Source organism: Anas platyrhynchos, chromosome 1 (genome assembly GCF_047663525.1).
Source record: "Anas platyrhynchos isolate ZD024472 breed Pekin duck chromosome 1, IASCAAS_PekinDuck_T2T, whole genome shotgun sequence".
Classification (NCBI taxonomy): Eukaryota; Metazoa; Chordata; class Aves; order Anseriformes; family Anatidae; genus Anas; species Anas platyrhynchos.
In genome coordinates this window covers 2,704,674-2,727,660 of record NC_092587.1, presented here as the reverse complement: position 1 = coordinate 2,727,660, position 22,987 = coordinate 2,704,674, and the positions used below count along the sequence as shown (strand labels likewise).

At 43.7% G+C, this 22,987-nt stretch overlaps 1 long non-coding RNA gene across 4 annotated transcripts; it reads right to left on the bottom strand.

Moving 5' to 3' along the window:
- Positions 1 to 302: 302 nt before the first annotated feature.
- Positions 303 to 17,093, bottom strand: LOC101804238 (uncharacterized). Of its 4 annotated transcripts, none has more exons than XR_011810776.1 (6): positions 16,706 to 17,093; positions 10,063 to 11,137; positions 9,525 to 9,651; positions 5,934 to 6,067; positions 5,653 to 5,749; positions 303 to 859 (listed from the first exon to the last, which is right to left on the bottom strand). It is a non-coding gene; the product is annotated as an uncharacterized lncRNA (long non-coding RNA). The 4 variants fall into 4 exon arrangements; XR_011810804.1 differs by lacking the exon at positions 303 to 859 and adding an exon at positions 866 to 1,229; XR_011810784.1 differs by lacking the exon at positions 303 to 859 and adding an exon at positions 1,984 to 3,675.
- Between the last annotated feature and the right edge of the window lie 5,894 nt (positions 17,094 to 22,987).

The window sequence follows — 22,987 nt, the reverse complement described above, 5'->3', positions numbered from 1 at the left end:
TATCTAAAGAGACCTCTTGCAGTAGTGGATGGAAAAAGGGGAGGCTGCCCCAGCTTATTGCAGAGAGCAAAAGGGTCTCACAGCCACAGCAGAGCCAAGTGGACAGCAACAGGAAAGCTCGCCAGAGAAATGTTTGCAGAAAATGGGCTGTCATTGTCTCCACTGACCCCTTCCCTCTGCTGAGCCAACATCGCCGTTTTCATTTCCAGGCAGCAAGCTGGAAACGTTTCCTTCTCCGTCTACAGATGCCAAAGGTGCCTGAGCCGAGACAGAAGCTTTCGGGGTGGCTCATAACGAAAAGCACCGCAGTAAAATGCTCTCGGGGTTGAAGCAGTGCTTTTCTGAGCATCGCGCATGCTTCCTGCTTTCCGCTGCCGCGCAGCAGCCTGTCAGGAGTGGGACAGTCACAGCCTTTGCCTGTCAGACTGTGGGATTTCTCTCTCTCTCTCTCTCTCTCCGTGTCTCTGTGCCTTTGGTGCAATGCAGTATTTTCTGCTCGAGCTGCTTCACTCACTGGAGCCCTGTGAGTGCTGGAGAAAATGAGGGGGCTGCTTTGCGGAGCCTCCCCTGCGCACAGCCACAGCTCCTGCCTTTGGTGGGGCCACGCTCAGCCCAGCCATCAGGCAGGGGCACGAAGGGGACGTTTTATGCCCTGGTTCTGTGACCTGCCCTCTGCAAAGCGATGGCTGGGAAGGGAGGATCGTTGAAGACATCCAGTGGAGGAGCGTGATTTCTGGGAAATTTGCATCCAGAGCGGCAGCATCTTGCATCCCAGAGCACATCTCGAGATGTCTCTCCTTGTGTTGGCTGATGTAGGGAGGGATTCGGGAAGACACCAACAGGACACAGCTTGTCATGTCTAGGATGAGGAAAAAACAGCATGATAAATTCAGATTTTTTCTGGCCAGTAATAAGGAAAGACCTGCGTGCACCAGCTTAGGGCTAGTTCCTTTAGGTGTGTTGGCCATTTCCACACTGCAGAGCGCTGGACCCATGGCTTATCCATGGCCCTTAGACATAATAAATAAGTTTAGGTGGATTTTAATATCCAGAATGCTTGAAATGTAAAAGCTAGCCCCAAAAAGGTGTTTGGGCTTTGTGTCAAAGGCACACTTGGTGATCTTGAAGGTCTTTTCCAACCCAAATGATTCTGTGATTCCGTTGTATGGTTCTATGCACCTCATTGGCTTTCTAGGCAGAAGCTGCAACCCCAAATGCAAGAGTAGCCTCTGGAAAAAAAATAAACAGATTGTTGCTGCAATTACTTCTGGCAGAAACTCATCCTCTCTGCTTTTTGTGTGCACACAGGAATTAGGAAAGTGCATGAACTGAGCCGTGTTTTCCTGCCTTTACTTAGAAACCTGTCTCCATCCCATGTATCGCATCCACCTTCCAGCCAAACCTGCAGAGCTTGGTCCCATAGCAGCAGTACCCTGCCCCTACTCTGCTTCCAGTCCAAAAGCACAGAAAACAGATTTTATAACCCATGCAACATTCAGATGTGCCCAGCAATGTATTTAATTGGTTGTACAGGACCCAGAGCAGCAAACAGCGGGTTATCACCAGCTTTGCACGCTGGCTGGAAATGTCCTCACTCACCCTCACTCCTCAGAGCAAAGGAAAGAAAGGGAGGAAGGAGGTGGATGGATGGCACAAGAAACCACTGTTTCTCCCCTCCTCACTCCTCTCATTTCTAATGAGGAGCAGGAAGAGCTGCTCCTTCCCCAGCAGCCATGGAGCTTGTTTGAAGCAATTTGGAGGCAACTGAAAGAAAAGGAATAAATGAGTGGATATTGCAGTTTATGGGTGGCTGAGTCAACCCCCCAGGCAGCGATTAGAGGCCCACAGTCCCTTTTATGCCCACAAAAAGAAAATGACTTAAATTTGTTCCATTTTAGCTCCAAACAGGAGGCGAAGTTGTAGTGGGCTGGATTGTCAGTTATGCCACCTTCTAATATTCATCTGGAGGAAAAACAAAACAGAACAGATTTTTTATTTTATTTTAAATAAAGCGTCAGTCAATTCAAAGCAAATTTCTCTGGCTTCCATCCTCTCCTTCTAGCTGAGATGCACAGAAACGGGGGTGGAGAAAACAGAGAATACACAAGTGCAACTTCCCTGCCCTTTCTCCCACCTCCGTTTGCCCTACAAATAGTTTGCAACAAGGCTGTTTGCCCAGCCGCCTCCTTGTGAGCACTATCTGTGCTGATTCCTTGGCTTCTTCTTCACTTATTTGAAATCAGCCTGGTTGAACAAACTCAGCTCCGAAGAGTGGACAAGATGAGCATGCCTGCTTCTGCTACTGATTTTCTGAGTGAGCTTGGATAAGCTACGAGAAAATTATTATATTTTTCCGCAACAAATTCCCACTCCCTGCATTGCCTTTAGCAATGCTGAAATCTGCAGGCAGCTGGACTGGAAAAGTCAGGCCAAAACACTCAATGCTTCAGTTACTTTGCTGGGAGAAAAAATAATAATAATTAAAAAAAAAAAAAATCGCAGCCTTGCATCCTTATGACTAACACCAAAGGACCTCTCAGTCCTCACCACTGCTGTCCAGTGGCCAGTGCAGCCAGAAATTCTTCCCATGGGGAAGGTGAGACCAGGGTGAGGTGCTGGAGAAGGAAAGGTGGAAATTTGGAGCTTCTCCCAACGTAAAGCTGGGCTGCAACGAGGGTGCACACCAGGCAGAAAGATTCATCCTTGTCTTTGAAGAATACATGGGCTAAGAAGAAAAAAAGGGAGAAAATGAAAGAGAATCACCCAAGTCACCTGAAATGTCAGTGGCTGGGGTGCTTATTACCCAGTAGTTTTGCCTCTGTCCTACAAAGAAGAAAAAAAATCTTTGTATTCTTAAACTCAATTCTCTCATCTGTGTTACTCTTGAGATTTCGGTTTGTTTATTTATTAATAGGGAAAAGATACAGTAAGATTTAAAATGTACTTGTCAACCTACATCTCTTAGAATCATGTTTTCAAGTCTCCTGGGACAATGGCTACCATGGCATCCAAATCTGAATCCGCCACATCGTCTCCTCCTTTGTGAAATGATGGAAAATTGACATTTTTCAAGTCTTTCAGAGAAATTACAAAACAAAAAGAACAGACTGGGAAAAGGAAAAAAAAAAAAAGAGCTACACACACTTAGAGCAACAGCTGTTGAAGCCTTGAAGTTTTCATCAGATAGAAGAAAAGAGAAAAAAATCCTCCTGGATGATCAGGCAGAATTCTCACCGCCGATGGTGAAGCTTAGGTTGGTCCTACCTGCTATATGTGCTAGTATTTGTGCCCTTTTTGTATGTTTGTTTGTTTTTCAATTTGATTATGATAGGCTTTTTAGAACATGGATTTTACAAAGGCAAAAATACAGTACAGATTTAGATGGGTGGGACCTTCCATGCTAGCAGTATCATGTATTTTTCCAGAGATAAATATGAATTGGCATATACACAGGTCAAGGTGCAATTTGGAGGCCCAGGTCACTCTCAGTTTTATTCAGCATTTATGTAGCATCTCAGGCAATCTAGTTCTCCACTGTAACCTCTTCTGGTCTTTACATGTCCAGTGCCTTCCAAGCAGTGATATATCCCACCAACGTGCCCAAAAGTTCCCACTTCAACCAGCTTTTGACTTCAGCTGGTGCCTCAAACCAGATGCAGAGAACAGCAACAACATCTGCATAGGGAAAGGCATAAAAGTACTGTATGAGACAGCAACAAGGCCAAGAACAGAGCCTAAAACTTTGGGGAACATTGTGGGGTTTTGCATGAAAAGACCTGGCACAGGAAGCAGTACACCAGATATCCAGAACCGGTACATGCTCAAGCCACTTGTGCTAAACTTGGATGAAGGCAAGGAGAAAGCAGATGCCTGGACTATTACAATAAGCACAGATAGGAGAAGAGACAGTAGGACTTGAAGTGCAATGAAGTGCAACCCTAAAGATAACAAAAGTTGCAGAAACTTTTTAATACTTCATGGAGTTGTTCTGTTTCTGCTCTTAGAAAAGCATGTAGAGCATGACAGAAGCTGAAAACCTATGAGCGGCAAGACGGTCTTTTGGTTGCAACTCTTGTCAGCAGCTCAGCAACTATAGATGTCAATCGTGGCTCCACTCTATTTTTTTTTTCCTGAATCTGACCACTTGCTTACAGCTAGATTTCTCTTAAAAAAAGCTTCTGAGCTAGCTGCAAAACAATTTTATTTGTTTATCTGTCTTTCCTGTAGAAGATGTTGGGGCTTTCTTGGAAAAAAAAAAAAAAAAAACAACTTGGAAACTGAGTATTTTTCAATTTTTAAGGAAAATTCTCACTTCCTTTTTGCTGCAAATTATTTGTAATTAAAAAAAATTGCACTTCCAGAAAAAAAAAAAAACTTTTTTTTTTTAATAATGTCAGCAATAGAAATCAAGCAAATAAATCCAAGAACGCTTTGTGAAAAAGCTCTAAGAGGCTCCTGATTAAGCATCTGTATGAGGTCAGATTTCCCAGAATGTCCAGCCTGTGGGATCTCTGATTTGTACCACAAAATCTAACGTTATCAGAAGCTACTCCTGGATTTTTGTAGGGACTCAACCAAAACTCACCAGAGTCTTTCTATTTCATCCTCTCCTTGGGATGTAAGATGCTGTGGTTAGATTTTGGGTGGCCAGTATAGAGTCTGCATCACATGGGAATAGCTGAAGAGCTTTATAAAGCAACCCCAATCCCACACGATGGTTCAGGCAAGCTGAATATTGTCACCGTGCTGATGCAAACACCAGTCTTGCCAACTGCAGAGCATCAGGAGACACTTTCCCACCTCCTCCCTCTTCATGAACAGTTTGGAGCTCAGCCATGTCCTGGAAGAGGGCCCAGATATTTACGTTCCTGGACCTTGGTTCATGGCAGCCAGTGTTTGGTTTTGAAAACAACTGCTGATTAAACAGAAATCCCCTGCCGAACAAACAGAAAGAATCTTTTCTCCCCCATTTTTGCCCATGCAGTTATATGCCTGGGCTGGAACAAAACTACACTTTGCTGGACAAATCCCTCTTCACCAAATTCTAGCAGCACTGCTTTGGCAAATACCTGCATTGATGTTCCCTGGGAGATCATCTTGTCAATGAGGGAAACATTCTTCCTCAAATGGTTAAACTGACCCTTGATAAAATTGATTGAGAGAGAGCCACATAACCATTAGTGCTCTCTCCGTCTCTGCAGGGTTTGGTTTCTGTCCCAAACACCTTTGCTTGCAAAACAACCTTCACTGGTGATGGCCATTTTTGTCCACAAATAATTATCTTAGCCCTTCAAAATGCTTTGCTTTTCTCCAGCTTAGAGCAGTGCTGTTACAACTCTGAAATACTGCATAAAGTTGCCATCCCAACACCAAAATAGTTGTGATTTTACCTCCAAGAAGACACAAGCATTCTTTCCATCCCCAAGGATGTTATCCCATAACTGGAGTGTGTGCCTTAACACATATTATTTGCATTGCAGGACACCCCACTGCTTTCAGTTCTGATGTAGACTCCAGTGCATGGTGCTGTACATGTCCAAATCATTTATAAAGTCAAAAAAGAAGACTATGTATGGAAACAAAGATAACAATTGGTTTTGAATTTGTTATCTGGAAGTTGAAGCCACCCCAGTGTCTCTATCCCCTTTGTACCTGCAAAGCGTTGGACTGCATGGACCATGTTCTTCCCACCACTTCCTCTTGTGCTTGACTTCAGATTAAGTTTGTGCTGCCACTTTTTCCAGGTAACCTGGTTAACATGAGACAATATCACACTATCTGAGTAGAGACCTGCTAGATTTTCAAAGAGGTTTTGCAAAGGAAGACATTTTCAGTACAGCTCAGCAGGCTCGGTACTGAGATCATCTGAAAATCCAGGAGCTTTCAAGGGACAGATATTTTTGAAAATCTGAAAATTTTTGGAAATCTTGTACCATAACTTATTCAAAGTGCTCTAGGGAGGCTACCATCTTCTGAGTCCTGCCAGTGCCTTTGTGTCTTGTGGTTCTGATGAGGCTGTTGAGTATTTAATTGTTACATACATCATGTTCCTTTTTCAGCAATGCATCTAGGAACAAAAGCAAATATTCCATTACAAATTATTTCTCAAATAAATCATATTCTTTTCCAAAATATATTGTTTTTCCAGCAGTGTCTTCAATGCCAAAACCAACAGCTTAGTGCCTCAAACCTGAAATTTTTGGATGTGAGTACAGTTCAGTTGCCTTTAGGCCCATTTTCCCACAGTGTGAGACTCCCTGACTGGAATACATCCCTAACAATATACCACTAACTTTTACAGGAAGACTATGATGACAAAGAAAAATACAGACTAACTAAAACGTGTAGAAAAATTGAGCAAATCTCTAGGCACCAGAGTAGTACATTGGAACCAATGTTTATTATTTCCCATCTTTTCTTTCCCTAAACTAGTATTTTAGCTGAACTCCTTCCAAAAATGTTTAAAGATAGAGACAAAAAGTTCTTCATAAAAAAAATGGCATTCCTCTAAAAATAAAAAATAAAAATAAATCCTACTGTCTTTTGTAGTTTCTTTAGAGTCAGCTCTTATGAAGCCTACTAGCTCGGAATCCCACTCTTGAATGACAGAAAAGATACTGGATCAGTTGAGTGATGCAATTTCTCCTCTTCTTGCTCTGTCATTTCTGCTTTTCTCTGCCACAACAGTTGAAAAGAGATCCAAACCGCTTTGGACAAGTGACCATCTGACCCAGACAGCAGTGCCTGTCATATAACTCATCCCACAGCTGTCAAATATTGATATCCTTCAGTTGGCCATTGGTCTAGCTTGGATTGACGGTGATCTCGAGGTGAAAGCCTTTGGTATTCCCATACTAGTTGTGGTCAAGCCAAAGGAATTTGCAGAACATGATTACAGAATACTAGTGGATAGCAAAGCACTTTAACAAGTATTTTGAGTCCTGAACACCAAGGAGCCTCTACGTCTACTGAGAATAACTCTGAAGATTATGTGTTTTGAATCAACTAAGGAAAGGAAAGTGTAAGCTTTATACTGACATATATTTTGGGAGGCACTCTGGGCTACTATCCCCAAAGGGTGAGTAAATACCATGTTCACTAGAATTATTTGAAAGTGTATTGGCCTCAGTGAGTACAGAAACAATCTTGTACAGGCCACGAGATGATCTAATAGGTCTTTCTCTCTCTCCTTTCTAGCCCTTGGTCCCCTGAGCCATCCATTTTATTCAATGCAATTGCTTTAGTTGCTGCTCTGAGGCTGACTTCCTTCTCTAATCTGCAGAACAATAATGCTACGATTAGTTTTCATTCTAACTGCTTGGCCTTTCATTACAGAGCTGATGCTTACTATGGTTACCAGGAAAGAAGAGAGCACACTACTAGCTTCATCTGCAATCTACTCTAGATACTGCTGGTAGACCCATCACACCTTTCATGGTACCTGCAGGCTGCGTTTGGCAGGAGATGGAAAGGCAAACTCACACCCCTTTGCAGAGCCTTCCTCATCCACAGTTCCTCATATCATCCCAGATAATAATATAAAATAAACCAGGCTGCATTAGGCCAGGATGGATATCCTCCCACCTGCCTACTTTCCCATTTCCAATAATGGACATGTGCAAATACCTAGAGAGAAAGTATAGAGAACCAGGCAATTATAAAATGATTCATTCTCCAATTTATCCACCCAAGGCCTTGTCTTCTTTACATCGTAACTGTGCCTCTTCAATGGGATGGCACACATGGTGGGTAGGTAGCTTCAGTGAAGACATATGTTCAAATATCTTATTCTATCTCTGATTCACATTATCCTAGAAAATCTGGAGGACACTTGAATTCTGAAGCCATTGGCTTAATGAAGTTAAGTGTCTTTAAAATATGTAAAATGTACAGAGTGAGACTCATTGTTTAGAAATACCAGTTGAATCTAGATTATGCTTTTGGACTGAAGTAACCCAGGGGAGGTTCAAGGGGTGATCTAGAGAAATGTTGCCCTCAAACACTTGAGTCCATATGTCTGATAACTCTGAGTACCTAGAATTATGCCTATCCTTGCTTCCACTTGAATGAGAACAAGAGTGTTTTGATGCATTTGATTCAAGAACAAGAAAGTTCAAAAGCCTCATTAAAGTCAGATAACAAGAGCGAAAAAAAAAAGTGGGGGGAGATGGGAAATGAAATCATTTTGATGATGGGGTTTAGGGCAGGTCTTGCTCTTTTAAAAATCCACACACTGAATCATCCCAACTGATTCAGCAGTAAAAACAGCTTGATCTCAAGAGTGACCAAGAAATGGGAAACAATTGAGACAGGCCTTGAACCTCTCATGTTCTTTCAAATAAATAAATAAAAATAGAAAAGGAATTTTTTTTATTTTTTTTTTGAACAGGGAGGAAGCTAGAAGCCACACCCACACACACACCTCAATGGTAGAGTTTCCTGCAAGTACTTCACCATGTGGATGCTCCATAACCAGACACAAGCCCCTACCACTTTGTGCCTGTGTTTTTGGACAAAGAAAAGCAGCTGCCTCAACGTGCAAGCCCGCTATGTTGCCCCTAGTCAGATGACTACTGAACTGCCGCGCCAGCATTTTTTACGGCAGTTTAAAACACTATCAAGGCGGCATCAAACTGCCTTTTACATCCAAACCCAAATGGCTATGGAATGGAGCCCAGAGTGAAATGCTAAATTGGATCCTATCAAATCAGCATCAGATCACACAGGCTAAGCGGTAATGAATGGCTCCTAACGACGGAGTTCATCATTATAAAGTAATGACAAAAGATACATAACCATTGAGGTCTCCAGCAGTGCAACCAGCCGCCACCCATCACCTACCCCCTCCCCTCTGTCTGCCGCCTGCTGATTTTTTCCTATTAGGGTGAAGCTCTTTTCTGGGGACTGTTTTTCTCCCTTTAACTGGCGACGGGTTTCAGGGCTCATTCAGGATAAATTATTCAGTCTAAACAGAGATGCAATAAATCTTAAATGGGAAACAATAGATGATTCTCCCTTTAGACACACAAAGCCTACAAAACTAATCTCCTGCTAAGCAATAGTATGTCCCACCACAGCTGCTGATGGCAAAATTTACAAGGGTAGCATTTGTTTCCTTATGTGCATCTATATTTAGATTGCCAGTGGGCCTCCCCATCCCACAACAACACCAACCAACCATCACTGCACATGTGAATAGGTCACCATGGGAGAGGGAGAGACAGAGGAGTGGTTCACCATCTCCCCCTTTGGAGAAAGACTCAGTGATGCAAACTTTCAGTTATTCCGCTTATTAAATAAGAACACTTAAAAGTGGAAGAAAGCATAGAGTGGTTTGAGTAATTGAATTAGGATTAGTGGTCCCACGGATTCTTTAGCTGAGGTTTAAGCCTCTTACATAGCTGGCCTTGCGTTGCTCTTTCTGGAAAGCATGGCCTCAGCAGGAAGGCAATGCTGCTGAAAGCAATTTTACCCACCTTGAACACAGAGAATCCATTTGGAAGCAGGTGAAGCTTCAGACCTACCTACGGTGCCCGGATTTCTGCCCCATCATCTGAGCCTGCTCCTCCTTTAGCCTCCACCAGGATTCAAGGCACAGGCTAAGCCTGTAGCATCTGGAGGACGGTGCTGCTCCTTAGAGAAGAGAACCAGCTACAAAACACAGAATACAACATCCACTGCGGGTATTGTGCCAGAAACCAGCTGAAACAACACTGTGGCTAGCACAGGCTTCGGCCACCGAGTGGAAATAGCTGTCAGTGGATCCTCGGCAAGCAGCATTTCCACTGGCTGAGGACTTGGCCTTCTGTGTTTAAATCTTTCATCGCATTGCACACCCACTCCTTCCTGCCATCTGCCAGGCACACCGTGCCCCGGGCCAAGTCTGGTGCCGGCTGCTTCTCCCTGCACCAGCCTCCCCAGCCCAGATATGCCCAAGTGCTTCCGCACGCTCCAACTGCTCTTCTCAACCCTGAAAAGAGCCAAGTTGGGAGCTCTGCTGTCATTTCCCCTACCCCCACATCAGCTGTAACAGGAGTGAGCAACTGCTTTGGCTTCTCTTACCTTTCGGGGCCCATCTGGAGAACCTCAGACCTCATGCTAAGGGAAATGGAGGAGCGCCAGCAGCACCTCCGTGATGTCACGCGGGAAGCAATTTATAGCCTGGAAGCAGGAGGTTTATGTGCATTCATGAAATACTCAGGGCTTCCTTGCTTTCCTTTATGGCTGCAGAGTCCTCTGGGAATGGTATGGACTCCTAATGGATGCTGCATTAGCTAATCCAGTGATTCAATTACTTCTAAACACTCTCTGGTGGCAGAGACTAGTCTTCCTTCTCGCTTACTGGAAATAGTTGCTCTTCCAGGGGGAGGGGAGAAGAGCTTCCATTATAAGAAGCATTCCCCTTTCTTTTTTCCTTTTTTTTTTTTTTTTTCTTAGTGACTTTCCATAGGCAGCACTCAGGAAATGGGCACAGATGGATGCAGACAAATCTGAGGTCCGCCAGCCCTCCCCTCTATGGGCCAAATGCAAAGCCCCAGCATCATGAGGAAGGCTGGTTGTACCAGCTCAGCACAGGATGCCCTGAAATGCCCTGAAAGCCACTAGTTTCTGGGAGCTGGCACAAATCTAGCTACCACAGGGTGAAGCCAGAGGTGCTCAGTCCTGCTGACACTCAACTCTGCAGGTTTGTCTGTCCAGACCAACATCCAGATGACATCAGGAGCTGCCCATCCATTTGCTCCGTGGTCATCCTTCAGCTAGACAGCACTTCCAGCACTAAAGGGGGTGGTAAAGTACAGGTACAAGGCTGGACAGACTCCTATCCAAGCAATCACTATGACTGTTGCTGTCCAAACTCATATCACCTTCACTGGATATTTCTTCATATATTTCTCCTTCCCCTGTGGGTGGCTACAATTCAGTGGAGCATTTTTGAGAGTCATTGTCTTAGGCATGGGCTTCACCTGTGTGTCGTACTGAAAATCCATGCTCTGTTAGCTGGTACTCTGCTGTATGAACAGAGCTATGTAAGCCTAAGAACAGCATCAGTCTTAGTTCTTGAAAGCACGAATGAGATGAAAGACAAAGCGCACTCGGAGGAATGAGAAGCTCGTGCCAGAGAACAGCAGGTTTGAACCTGTAATGAAGGAGGGCAGTGACCAGCTTCTTCTGGTGGATATACACATACAAAATACTGCTCCCCTCTGGAAAGTAATCAGCCAAACCATGGGAGGGTCTGCTGTGAGTCTCAAGTGGGTTTTACATAATAATACACGTACACTTCTTAGAAACAGACAGAAAAAATGAGGAAAGATTTGCACAGAATGGGAGTGTCAAGTGTACTACTTCCTTTTGATTTTTCAGGGATGAGCAAAGGAAAACCACTTTTGGCTTTACCTGTACATTAGAATTGCTATATTCCTTTTTATACCAGGGGAATGCTAAAGCATATGCAAAATACATTGTTTGTGTACCTTAAAAGTAAAATATAAAATTTTACAAGCTTGTACCAAAATCATCATATGGCCAAGGGCACAAGATGCTCAAACTTTGGTTTGCATCCTTAAAGAGCAGAGGAGATATTATAGAAAAATATATGTATAAGCACACACATACAAATGCATATGAAATATTTTCAAATAAGCAACACCCTACTGGGGAGAAGAATCAGTGTTTCCAACACGCTGTTGCAGAGCACGGAGTCAAGTGATGTGGAACTGCATTAATTACAATTTTACTCAGTGTTTGTCCCAGGCTTGGGCTCTCAGGGATGAATTGCTATTTGCAAGTGGTTTAACACCCTGCTGCTGCTGCTCCTGAGTTCCCAGCTCAGAGGGGCAGGAGAAGTGCCGTTTGCAAGCAGTTCAGCTCACTGCTGCTGTGAAACAGGGACAGCACTGAGCATTTCCCCGAGTGACTTTCCCTGGAGCAAAGCATGAGCAGGCAATTCAAATCCTTGTTAATCTCCCCCTCCAAACAGCACGGAACAGAAATCCAAGACTCTGCCCTTCAGCCTTGGTTCAGTACTTTCAGAAACCTCAAGCTCAGATATTAGACTCAAGTTTCAAGAAAATAAAAGATGCCCTTTGTGTGAGAACACTCAAGTTCAGTCCAGAGGACTCTTCAGTCCAGAGGCTATCTCTAGCAGACGGTTTGGATGGAGCCACGTTTTCCATTTTAGGTGTGCACAGAAGGTATCATAAATTCAAGGAGAAAAATTCAAAGAGATACAGACTGAAATTCAGATGTAACAATATTTTTTCTTTGCATTGTAGGATAACTAGCCTGGAGAGAGGAAATCACAAATGAGGAGGGATGGAGGTATGGAGTCACCTCGGAAGGTCAGACAAACAAGGTATGGAAAGACTTTGGTGCTCTAAGCCCAGGAACTGCAGAGGTCCTGCCACTTGTTACCTTGGTAGATCTGGACACAACCCTCTGCCTGTAGAGACTGTTCAGCTACAAGTACAAGAAAAAAGGTGATGGACATGCCAAAACATAATTAAGCTACCTATTGTGGTGAGTGTGTTTAATTTAGGGCTATACCATGGTGTTTTAGTTCAAGAGAGAAGTGATTCTGGCTTTCCACTTTCTAAGGCTGTAAGAATCTCCTTTCCTGCTGTCAATACAGAGAGCAGGCTATTGGAGCATCCACCTTACTGCACGTACACTGGACATAAAGCCTGTGTCTCTCCTTTGACTATGGGGAACCAGGATACAGTGACCCTACACAACATGATCTGAGCTGCCCAGCTCTACGAAAAAACTGCTGCATACCACAGCTGGTGCCTAAGTCCTTCTTGAGAATTTCAGTGTAAATATAACCTTCATTTCATGAAATTCTAGCCAAACTAAATTCCCTATCCCCACCACACAGCCATAAAGTACTTTCAACTCTCCAGAGCCAGCCTCTGGCTCTTAGGATGCGCCGTAGCCGTTGTGTATGACAGGAGGACTCGAGGCATTGCCAAGCACTGCTTGTGCACCCCATTGATGGCAATGATGGAGTTAATACAGCTCCCATCTACATGTTGAGCAGGCAGCTTGCCAGAGGCTTGAAGTCTGGTAAATAAGCAGGCACATCTTGGCTCGCTGGGAACAGATTGTTAACGCGGTTCAGCTCGGGGTGAGATGCGCTGCCGCGCGGCTGTCATTAGCAGGGAGGATTCAGTGGTCATGACTGCGTGTCGCTGTCACAGCCAGAGCTGCACGGGATCAGAGACCTGATAGGAGGAAATGGGGTTGGCTCTCAACCAGGTCTTGCAGCCCTTGCTCCATCAGCACTCCCGTTCCCCGTCTTGGTGTGACCTGCTGTTTGGTGGGTGTCTCACGTTCCTTCTCTATGTGCATGCAAGTCTGTTACAGCCCCAATTATTTCTCGAGGGTTGAATGTTGCCTGAACCGTCCTCAAGTCCTTCCCCTTGTGCTGATCCCAATGCTACAACCTCCAGAATTTTTAGTATTGCTGCCTTTCCTGAGATCCTGCAGACCCCTGGTGGAAAATGGGGCAGAGACCCCACACATCACTGGCACACCATGGCAGAGACAACATGCTGGGTGTTGTCAACCAGTTTTGATTTGGAGTTAAAGGACACTGACAGACAACTCAAATCTTGTAGGGAACAAGGTGGGGGTAAGAAGCACATCAACCACCCCATCCCCAGGCAGCCACCCCACCAAAAAGGCCAAGTCTGCCAGCAGCCGTGCAGCTTGAGCACCTCTGTCCCCTTAGGGCACATCTCCCTGAGATGATGGACAAGGTCCACAAGTGGACTGACTTCTTAAGTATCCTTTCTGGGACTAAATCATTGACTGGACTTCAGCTAGTGCAGCCACATCACTAAATCCCCTCCTAAAACCCACCAAATCAGAAAACATGACTATCAGGCAACCTGTACATCACAAGGGCAAATTCTGGAACAGGGTCCATTTAGAGAAACAGCCTGCAAATCCAGAGCTTGCCCTGTGCTGTTCCCTTGAGCCGGAGCTCAGGCACAGAATTATAGACCTATTATCTGGGCTAAAGGAAAAAATCCATCAGAAGTCATTGGTGCAGGGCATGCGGTGCAGTTTGGAGCAGTTTCAGCTCTGTCCAGCAGAAAGCCAGTGGGGACTCCATCTGCTCCAGCCAGCGCATCGCAATGCCATGCTTCCGATTTATTTGCGTGTCCTCGGCGTGGTGATGAGGATCTACATGGGAATTTTCCCTCCATCCCCTGGTTGCTCTCAGCATGCTGTGAATTCAAAGCTGTGCCCCCAACATCACAGGGTGTTAGGAGAGAATTGGTCGCAGTGCCGCGAAATCAGCTGGAAAGTTTGCAGAGCCGCAACAAGGCAGGCTCATTTTTCTCAGCTGATAAAAAGCCTGAAGAGCATTTTTATTAAATCCATTGAGGGAAACCCCAGGATCATTGGCAGAAGGGGAGAAGGGGTTGTTATGGAGAAAAATCCTCTCTTAAACCAGACAGAAATCTCGAAGAGAGGCTCAGCCGAGGCATGGTGAATTATGAAAAATTACCAATGACTTCTAAAAAGGAAATGACCACAGCACTGTAACAAACCAGCTCTAAAAAAATACGCACTGAAACCCCACTAGGAAAAGGAATCCAAACTGTGTAACGATACGGCTTTATCACAGTCCATACAGCAGTCAGTAAACAAGATTTCCTATAGCTCTAGCAGCAGAGCTTTTGGGGTGGAAGGGTCAGGAATTTTCCCTCTGCCAAGAGAAGCAGAGAAACAAATGCACTAAAGGCTTTCCAGGGCAAGATCTGCCTCATAGCACATTGGCTACTTGTTTGGTGTTTAAATAATAAAATGAGATGCTGCAGAGTGGGGATGAGTCCTTCCACAGACAGACAGCCATCGCTTGCCAGCTAAGCCCAAAACAGACTCCAACATGGTTCAGCATTGCTCAAAGGGCAAGCAGCAATGTGGATAGAGTTAACTGGACGGTGACAATGCCATGGAGGTACCACACACCGAAGTTACCTTACTCAGAAAGGGGTCTGAGAAATTTGTGAGCAACAACATTCATCATTTGGGGGTCTCCAGCACTGTCTCCTGTTCAGAGGAGAGCTAGCTTGGATTTCAACAGCCCACATTGTAACAGAGAGAAAATCTAAGTGGCCTGTTTTCATCATAGTATTTGTATTTGCAACCTGACTTCTAGATCATATGCAGAATTTGGAAGCAACATTGCAAAAATAATAGTTTATTGATGTAGAAATTAAATGCAATTTGCCCGAGTGACTTGCCCATAAGGAGCTTCTTCAAAGGAAGCCACCACCACTGTGGGAGACTTCAGTGACGGATGCTCAGTGAGGTTGATTAGACAGAAATGATCTCTCACTCCCAGACCAGCCCTGGCCCTCCCTCTCAAATCAGGTGGAGAAAGGGGCTGTAGAGACAAATCTTTCTCCTTTTAAAATGCTTCCTCCTCCACGCTACAAAGTGGTGTTCTCAGTCTTGCAAAGCGGGAACAGGAGGCACATCAACCTCTCCCCGGGAAGCAGCCTCCCAAGGAACAAGCAATGCCCTTTGCTGTAAGTGAACTTTAAAGGGGAGGAAGCCTTTGTTTCTCAGACCCTTTAAGGTGCTGATCAATAGTAAAGCTTCAAACCTCAAAGGCAAATACACCTTTCCCTGAAGTCAAACCAAGCCTGGAGGCTGGCTTTGCTCCTGATAATGGACAGCCTTCCTTCCAGCCCTGCTCCAACACCCCTCCCAGAGGGGCCCATTCAGAAGAGGGTCCACGGTCTGCATATTCAGTATTCAGACCAGAAAACAGCTAGGACTGAGACAATTAACAAGAAGGGATGGCTGCTGGGGGCCAGTAACTGCTCCAGCTCCCCAGAGATGGGCAAGCAGAGGAAGGAACACAGTGGGTACATGGGGAATCCTGCCTCAATCTATCCATTTCATACCCCTCTCTACCCATTTCATTCATAATTCAGCCAGGCCATTCACTTCTTCTTCCCTTTTACTCTCACTATAGATGAGCAGGAAAATCACTGATCATTAGCAACAAGATACAGAAGGATTCCCAAGGGCAAATTTTATATTGTATTCATAAAGTCATCTCTCCTCTCAACCAGGCTGTATCCCTGTGGTGGGTCTGCCCCACATAGCTTCTTTAAAAATAAGGTTTTCATTTCAACGGTACCAAAAATCAAGACCTTCTCATGCTAGAGACAACAAAGATTAAGTAGATCATCTCTGCTCTGCAGAGCTTAAATTTTAAGTAGTTGAGACAAGGTGTTAAGGGAAGAAGAGACACAGGGAGGTGAGCTGACTCCAAGACCATACTGGAAATTATTTTCAGAGCAGAGAATACCACCATGGTCTCCAGCCAGAGGCAGAAACCCTACAGCATGGTTGGATTGTCTCTTCAGTAATAGGTTTAAATAATCTCAATGCTAAGTGTCTATCATTTATCTTGTACACTGTCCTGCACCCTGACCATTAGGAATAAATATCTTTAATATTTAGCCTCAAGTACTATTATTTCCTAGATATAGTTAATTTTACTGAACAAAGAATTTTTTTCTACTGTTTTTTACACACTTTAGAGATCTTTAGTTGCTTAGGTTATGCCCCCACCTGTTACTGTTTTCAAAAACCACAAGTCTGGCCCTCCTGCCACTCTTTCCTGAACTCACTCTGATTTGTCAAAGACATACAGGTTGCTACCACACTAGCTTACCATCACTGGCAAAGCAGCCCTTTGGAGGTAGTTGCACAAGGGAGAGCATCTCTTATTTGAGGATCACTGCAGAGAACGGTGCTTTCCCCAAAAAGATCTGTGCTACCACTTCACTAGTGGTACAGACACCTTGCAGATCACTTAGCAAAGTGACAGAAATGTGGGCAAAGCTGGGTCAATTTAAAGCAAGGCACCAGACTGACAGCTTCTTCTCATCAGATACAATGGGATCAGCTGTGTCTCCCTTTGAGCTACAGACCATCTCTCACTCTGGATTTATAGGGGTTAAAACAATCCCTCTGCCCTCATTTGGGACCCATAAACACCTGATTCCAGCCCAGCACTGCCAACATATTTAGCCAAAGTTTTATGTCATCACTGGATAAAAGCTTACAGTTCATACAACCCTCCACGACTGCAACATGCTGTGATGAGAAGAATTCCTTTGGCCAGCAAAAGATGAAGCTTCTATGTAGCATTGTCCGCTTATACAGACAGAACCTAAATGCAAACGTGACTGTATTATTTTTTTCCTTTTTTTTTATGTATATATTTTTTGTATCTGGTCTTGTACAAAGGTGGTTTTGAAGCAGGTGTGCTCTGCAAAGCTAGCAAAGAATCTGATCATATGAGGATCTTTGTTTGGGCTGGTACCCTGTAATGCTTTTTACTAATGATTTAGACATGAGAGATCATTGAATTTGCTGGAGATAATGAAATAAAGGCAGTGGTTAAAACTCAGAAGGACATAACCATTTTGCAGGCTGATCATAATAGAGAAGGTGAGTGGGCACAGAGGTAGGATATGAAATTTAATGTGGCTAAGCGTGAAGTGATGCATGGGGGTAAGAGCAGGCTCCAAGTAAAAGTGCATTTGAAATGGCACTGAGTCAGTAACACAAAGGAATATGATCTAGATGTACTGACAAAAATCAACATTTACTGTCTTTTGCCATTGTACAGTGAAGTAACATAATGTCTCGGGGTCAGACCTCCTCCGGAGGTCAACGGGAGAAGCAGGTGAGGGCAACAGCAGGTCCAGCTAATGACCATTAGATAGTTAGGGGGAGACTCATTTGCTCCAGCTTTCCCTGATGCCAAGCATCATTCTCAGCTGCTGCTTAAAGCTGTCTGCTCACACCCTCTTTTCTGATCTTTATTACTTTGCCAAAGTTTAATTGGCCCAGCTGATGCTTCCCAAGCTGGGTGTCTGCTGCAGACGGGTTAGTTAGTTATTTGTGTTATTATTTGCCAGAGGAGGTAGAAACAGGGAGGAGGGGAGGAAACTCTGGTTTTAATAAGAAATGAGTGTGACTTGTTCCAAGGCAGAAATGCATCAAACAAAGCATTAGGGAAGAATCTTACAGTTTTGGGAGGGAGAAGCACTGCATCTTCCCTGCTTTGGAATAGGGATTTGACATGAGAAAGAGAGAGAGAGTCATTCTGATAGCTGGGGAAGACAAGACAAAAGAACATTGGAGTTTTAAAATTGAAGATAGGAAATTCCAAAATTGCCAGTGTACATACTTTAACTCAACCCTTTCTGTATATACTCATTATATCATAATCTTAATTACGTGGTTGCCTCAGTTTTGCCTACAGAACGTGCCTCCCAGGATACAACATGCTTATTGAACCAGGCACTAGGTTTCTCCCTGTCATTCAGTGGACAACCCCATCCCTAATTTTTCTCCGCACTATGCGAGCCTTGCTCCAAAGACTGTCTTATAAATTACAAATATTTTTCTCTGCTGATCCTCCATGCCAGAAGTTCTATTAGTGTGAATGAATTTATTTTCAAAACACTCCTGTGAGATGAAGCTCCAGTATGATCCTCACAGTAAATGCCAGGAGGTGAGACACAGAGTTATATAAAAAAAAAAATAAAAAATAAATAAAAAAAATTATCCATTAGTACTGTTTGATTTGAGCTTGCTGTGACCCATTTTTTTCCAAGAGGTTAGCCTTTTTTAGAGATTTCATTGTTAGATCTCTTAGGTACTATTCATTTTAGTTTCAGTTTTAACTATTCAACATTTCTACAAAGCAGAATGCTTAGTCTCAATGAATGGTCAACAAAGATTTTACTCTAAAATTACTTCACTTGTGTGCATAGGTAAAGGACTTTTCTGGTGGAGTCAGGGCTGCCACAAAACAATTTTATTTTTTTTTTGAAAGAGGAGAAATGAATAATCAAGGTTTCAATTAAAAACAACTACAACGATCTTTTGTAATGAATCTGGGCTCTTCAACAGATGAGAGGGCAAAAAGGAGCAGAGCTGTGGTTAGGTTGAATTTTGGGATGAGCTTAGGCCAAGCTTTAGTCACTGCTCTGAACCAAGCAGCATCAAGCTCTCCTGCAATTGTTCCTAGTTTTAGCAAAAAAGAAATAAGTGAAGTATTCACAGGGTAAGAAGCAGACAAATGGGATTAACTAAACTTGGATGATTGTTAGAAGATGACAAACAACCCAAAGGTATGAAGCTGTCCACACCTTTGAAATCCTTGGTTTTTCCATCTTCAGATGAGCATCCAAATGTAGCCCTCTGTCATTTAAAACTCTATCCTAGTCTTAAAACCTTCCTCCTTCATCATGCCTTTCTATTAGGAAAAGATTTTATAACAAAATTTCAAACTAGCTCTACATTTCCCTGTCTAAACCTTAGTAACAGCTTTTCTCCCCTTTGGTATCTCACCCACTTCATCACTTCCACCCCCCTGCTGCCAACCACACCCTTCACATTTCTGCAACAAAGGAGACAGCACTCGTTTGAGAAAATGGGGTCTTTCTGAGAGTTTTGCTTCCCTTATGGGTATAAGACATTAAAGATTTGGTAAATCTTTAAGTTTTTGGAGAAGATGCGATGTTGTCAACAGGAGAAAGTACACAACCACAATAACAGAGCTTGGTAGGGATCTCTGGAGGTCTCTGGTCCAGCTCCCCACTCATGGGCAACTACAAAATCAGATCCAGTGCTGGATTTAGATGAGGTTGCTCGAGATCATCTGGAGCTGTGGCATTAGCAGAGAAGTAATCCAGGTGTTTCCTTGTAAGGGCTCACCAGCCATGGGCACACACATGTCACCACAGGCTCTACTGTTTCTTCTCAGGAGGTTCCTGAGTTGCAACAGTGCGATAATTTGCCTTGTCCATGCCTCATCTGTAAGGTAGGCATCTCTCCATCCATTGCCCTATTTTAAAAATGGCTCAGCTTTATGAACTATTACCAAATCTGCTTTACTTTGCAAGCGGGATAATGGTAAACCACGTTTCCTCCTGTCTCTAAAGAACTTTGCACGCTCTCTGTCTAAAACACAAATGTTAAATTTCATTAGTGCATTCATTAGTGCGCTCAATATAATGCGATGCCAGAGAAACAACTACCAAGAGCGTAACCAGCCAGATATGTTAGAAAGGTGATCCAGCAGGCCATGGGAGCATCTCATGAGATGCAGCCTACATGATAGCCTCCTGTCCTCTACCATTGTGCAATTAGAGTCTTTATCATAATGTGTGCACCCACGTGGGCACCGGCAACCAACATCCTGCCCTTTCCCAACTTTTGAGAGCTCGTCTTTGTAGCCCTAATGTCCTTTTAATGTAGAATTTTGGATGTAATTATTTATTTACATGACCGTGCAGCCTAGAGGGGCTCACTTACAAGGGTTGTGTGAGACAACTGTGATTACTCAGGCTTTGCAGAAGATGATTAAAGCAGCGTGACTAAAGTGTTTAAAGCGATCTGTCCTAAAAAAGGGCAACGCGTTAAGTGCCCTCTTCCTGCAAGCTGCAGCTGCTGTCTGTGTTCACAGACAGATTTGTTAACTACAACGACAAAAGGAAGTTCTTCTTTCTTTTCCTTCTCATCGGCTTGGCAGTAATCACATTCAGCATGCTCTGGATTTTACTCCTTCCAGTGGCCCGCTCAAATTGTTGACTCATTTCCAGGCAGCTACACCTTCACCAGCCTCTTGACAGCAGCGTGGTGGGAGACGGGTCCCCAAAGGCATAATTTGAAGACAGTATTTTTTACAGAGCTGTCAAGAAGTTCTTCATTTGGGCTGCTGAGCCTTTATTACTAGTGACGTGTTGTAAGACGGAGAGGACCCAACTCGCATCTCAGATTTCAGGATGAGTTTGCAAGACTGATAGAAAAAAAAAAAAAAAAAACCACAAACCAAAACAAAAAGAGCTCTTCACTTGCTCGTGGAGCTTATCTGAGCCGCAACTTGCCAAGTGAGATAAACGTGGGCCCTCACAATCTGATTATCACAGTCATTTCTTAGGCTTGATACAATCTTTAATCCGCAGGCCACTATGAAATTAAACTGGCTGATCTGTTCAGATAGAGGCAAGGGTTGAATAGCTAGAGGATGAAAAGGAAGGATGTAAAGGGGAAAGATGAAGGAATTTCTTTTCATTGCTGGGTTTGTATAAAGTCAGCCTGAATATTCATTGTGGGTGGTAAAGATTGGTAGGAGTGGTGAGGGAAAAAAAATACAGCGATCGGAAGTCTTAATTTGGGGAAGAGGAGTCTGATCATGAATATTTTCCCTAAACCTTTCCAATGTTTGTTGACAAGCATGCCCTGGGCAGTACTTGCTTTTAGCATGCAGATGTTTTCTTCCCCCCACAGGAATTTTCTATCTGTTCCAAAATAAGAAAGGAAGAAACAGAGGTGAAATTTAAGAGTATTTGCTGGGACTTAAGAGCATTTCCCAGCTGGACAGCACGGATAAGGTGTACTTCTGAATTGCAGAATGACTCCTGAAGAGCAGTAACTGTTTCCTACCCCCACCTGTAAAGGTCAGGCTCTCAAATACATTTTGTGAAAACTCTGTGATCCTGCAGAAAAAAACATCAGCGCAGCCACAAGCCATTACCCAGGACAAAATGCCCAGAAAGGGGAGAAAAGGATAAAACTACATCTGAACATGTCCTGCAAGGCTTGAGATTTGCAAACGCAGTGCTCATGGGGGGCACCTCATGAAGGGGCCGTTTTTCCAGAAAGCAAGATGTTTCCTTCTAAATAACCCTCAACCCACCACAATGCCTAGAGCAAAGCTGCCCCAAAGTGTTGTATATTCCAGATTTACCCACCAAAATAGTTGTTTGTGGGTTTGTTTTTATGGTTGGTTTGGTTTGGGTTGGTTGGTTGGTTATTTTTTTTAATGGAGAATGAAAGGAAGGAATTCTTTCCCATCCGTGCAGCCAAAGTCTGAATTTTCTGGAAGTGATGAACTCGGTGGATTTAGTCAGGTTTGCACTGATGTCAGTGAGATCAGAGGTTGGTCTCGGTGACACAGAGCTGGCAGAGCAGTCCTCAAATTGTCCCTAACGCTGTGGGCATATGGTTTGCTTCTGGTTCTGTCTAACTTCCACCACAGTAGAGCCAGCTCTGTAAAAATAGAAACAGCAGGGGACTGACGGAGAGGTGCGTTGGGTTGGGAAGGCTTTCATGAAGGGAGACGGGTTTTTGTCATCGCTCCTTTGAAGAGACAGTGCAGCAGTCGGGTATTCAAGCTTGGCTTGTGTCGGTTTTTACAAATGGAGCAATGTGAAGAGTTATAAATGGAGGGAGCTTTTAATCTCCGAGCAAACTACAAATCGAAGGTGAACCTCATTAACTTGGACACTTTGTGTGTTAAAAATGAGAAGCATTTCACCTAATGAGAAGCTCTTAATAGGTGTTGTTTTTTTGCTAAATTATCATATTAACCAGCAGATAATTAACAAGCATTTTCTTAATGTGGTGCTCTACTGATAAAATCTCATTGTCTATAAATCATCAAGCCACTACAAAAAAAAAAAAAAAAAAAAAAAAAAAAAAAAAAAGAGAGAGAAAGAGAAAGAAAAAGACAAAAAAAAGGCTTTTAATCATGCTGGGCATTTTGGGCAAAATGTACAGGACAATTCCGATTGTTGGGGAACTAGAAGAAAGACAAGGATCTCTAATCTGTTGGGGGGAGGCATGGGGCGTGGTAAGGTAAAGCAAGCACTTAGGGTTGGTTTTTAAAACACTTTAGAGCACTTATGTACACTGATATGTCATTACTGAAATGGCTTCCTTGGTGGTACAATGTGGGAGAAGTTTAAGAGTAAATGCCACATCCAAATGATACTTTAGAAGAGATGGCGGGGATTCCTCTCAGAAAAAAATAAAATAAAATCCAGTAAAAGGGAAGTGAGACGAGATCAAAGCTGGAAGTTACCTTTTGAAACTGGCATGGGATCTTTAATAACCGCACATTGTTGGGACCTGGCGCTGCTGGAAAGATCCT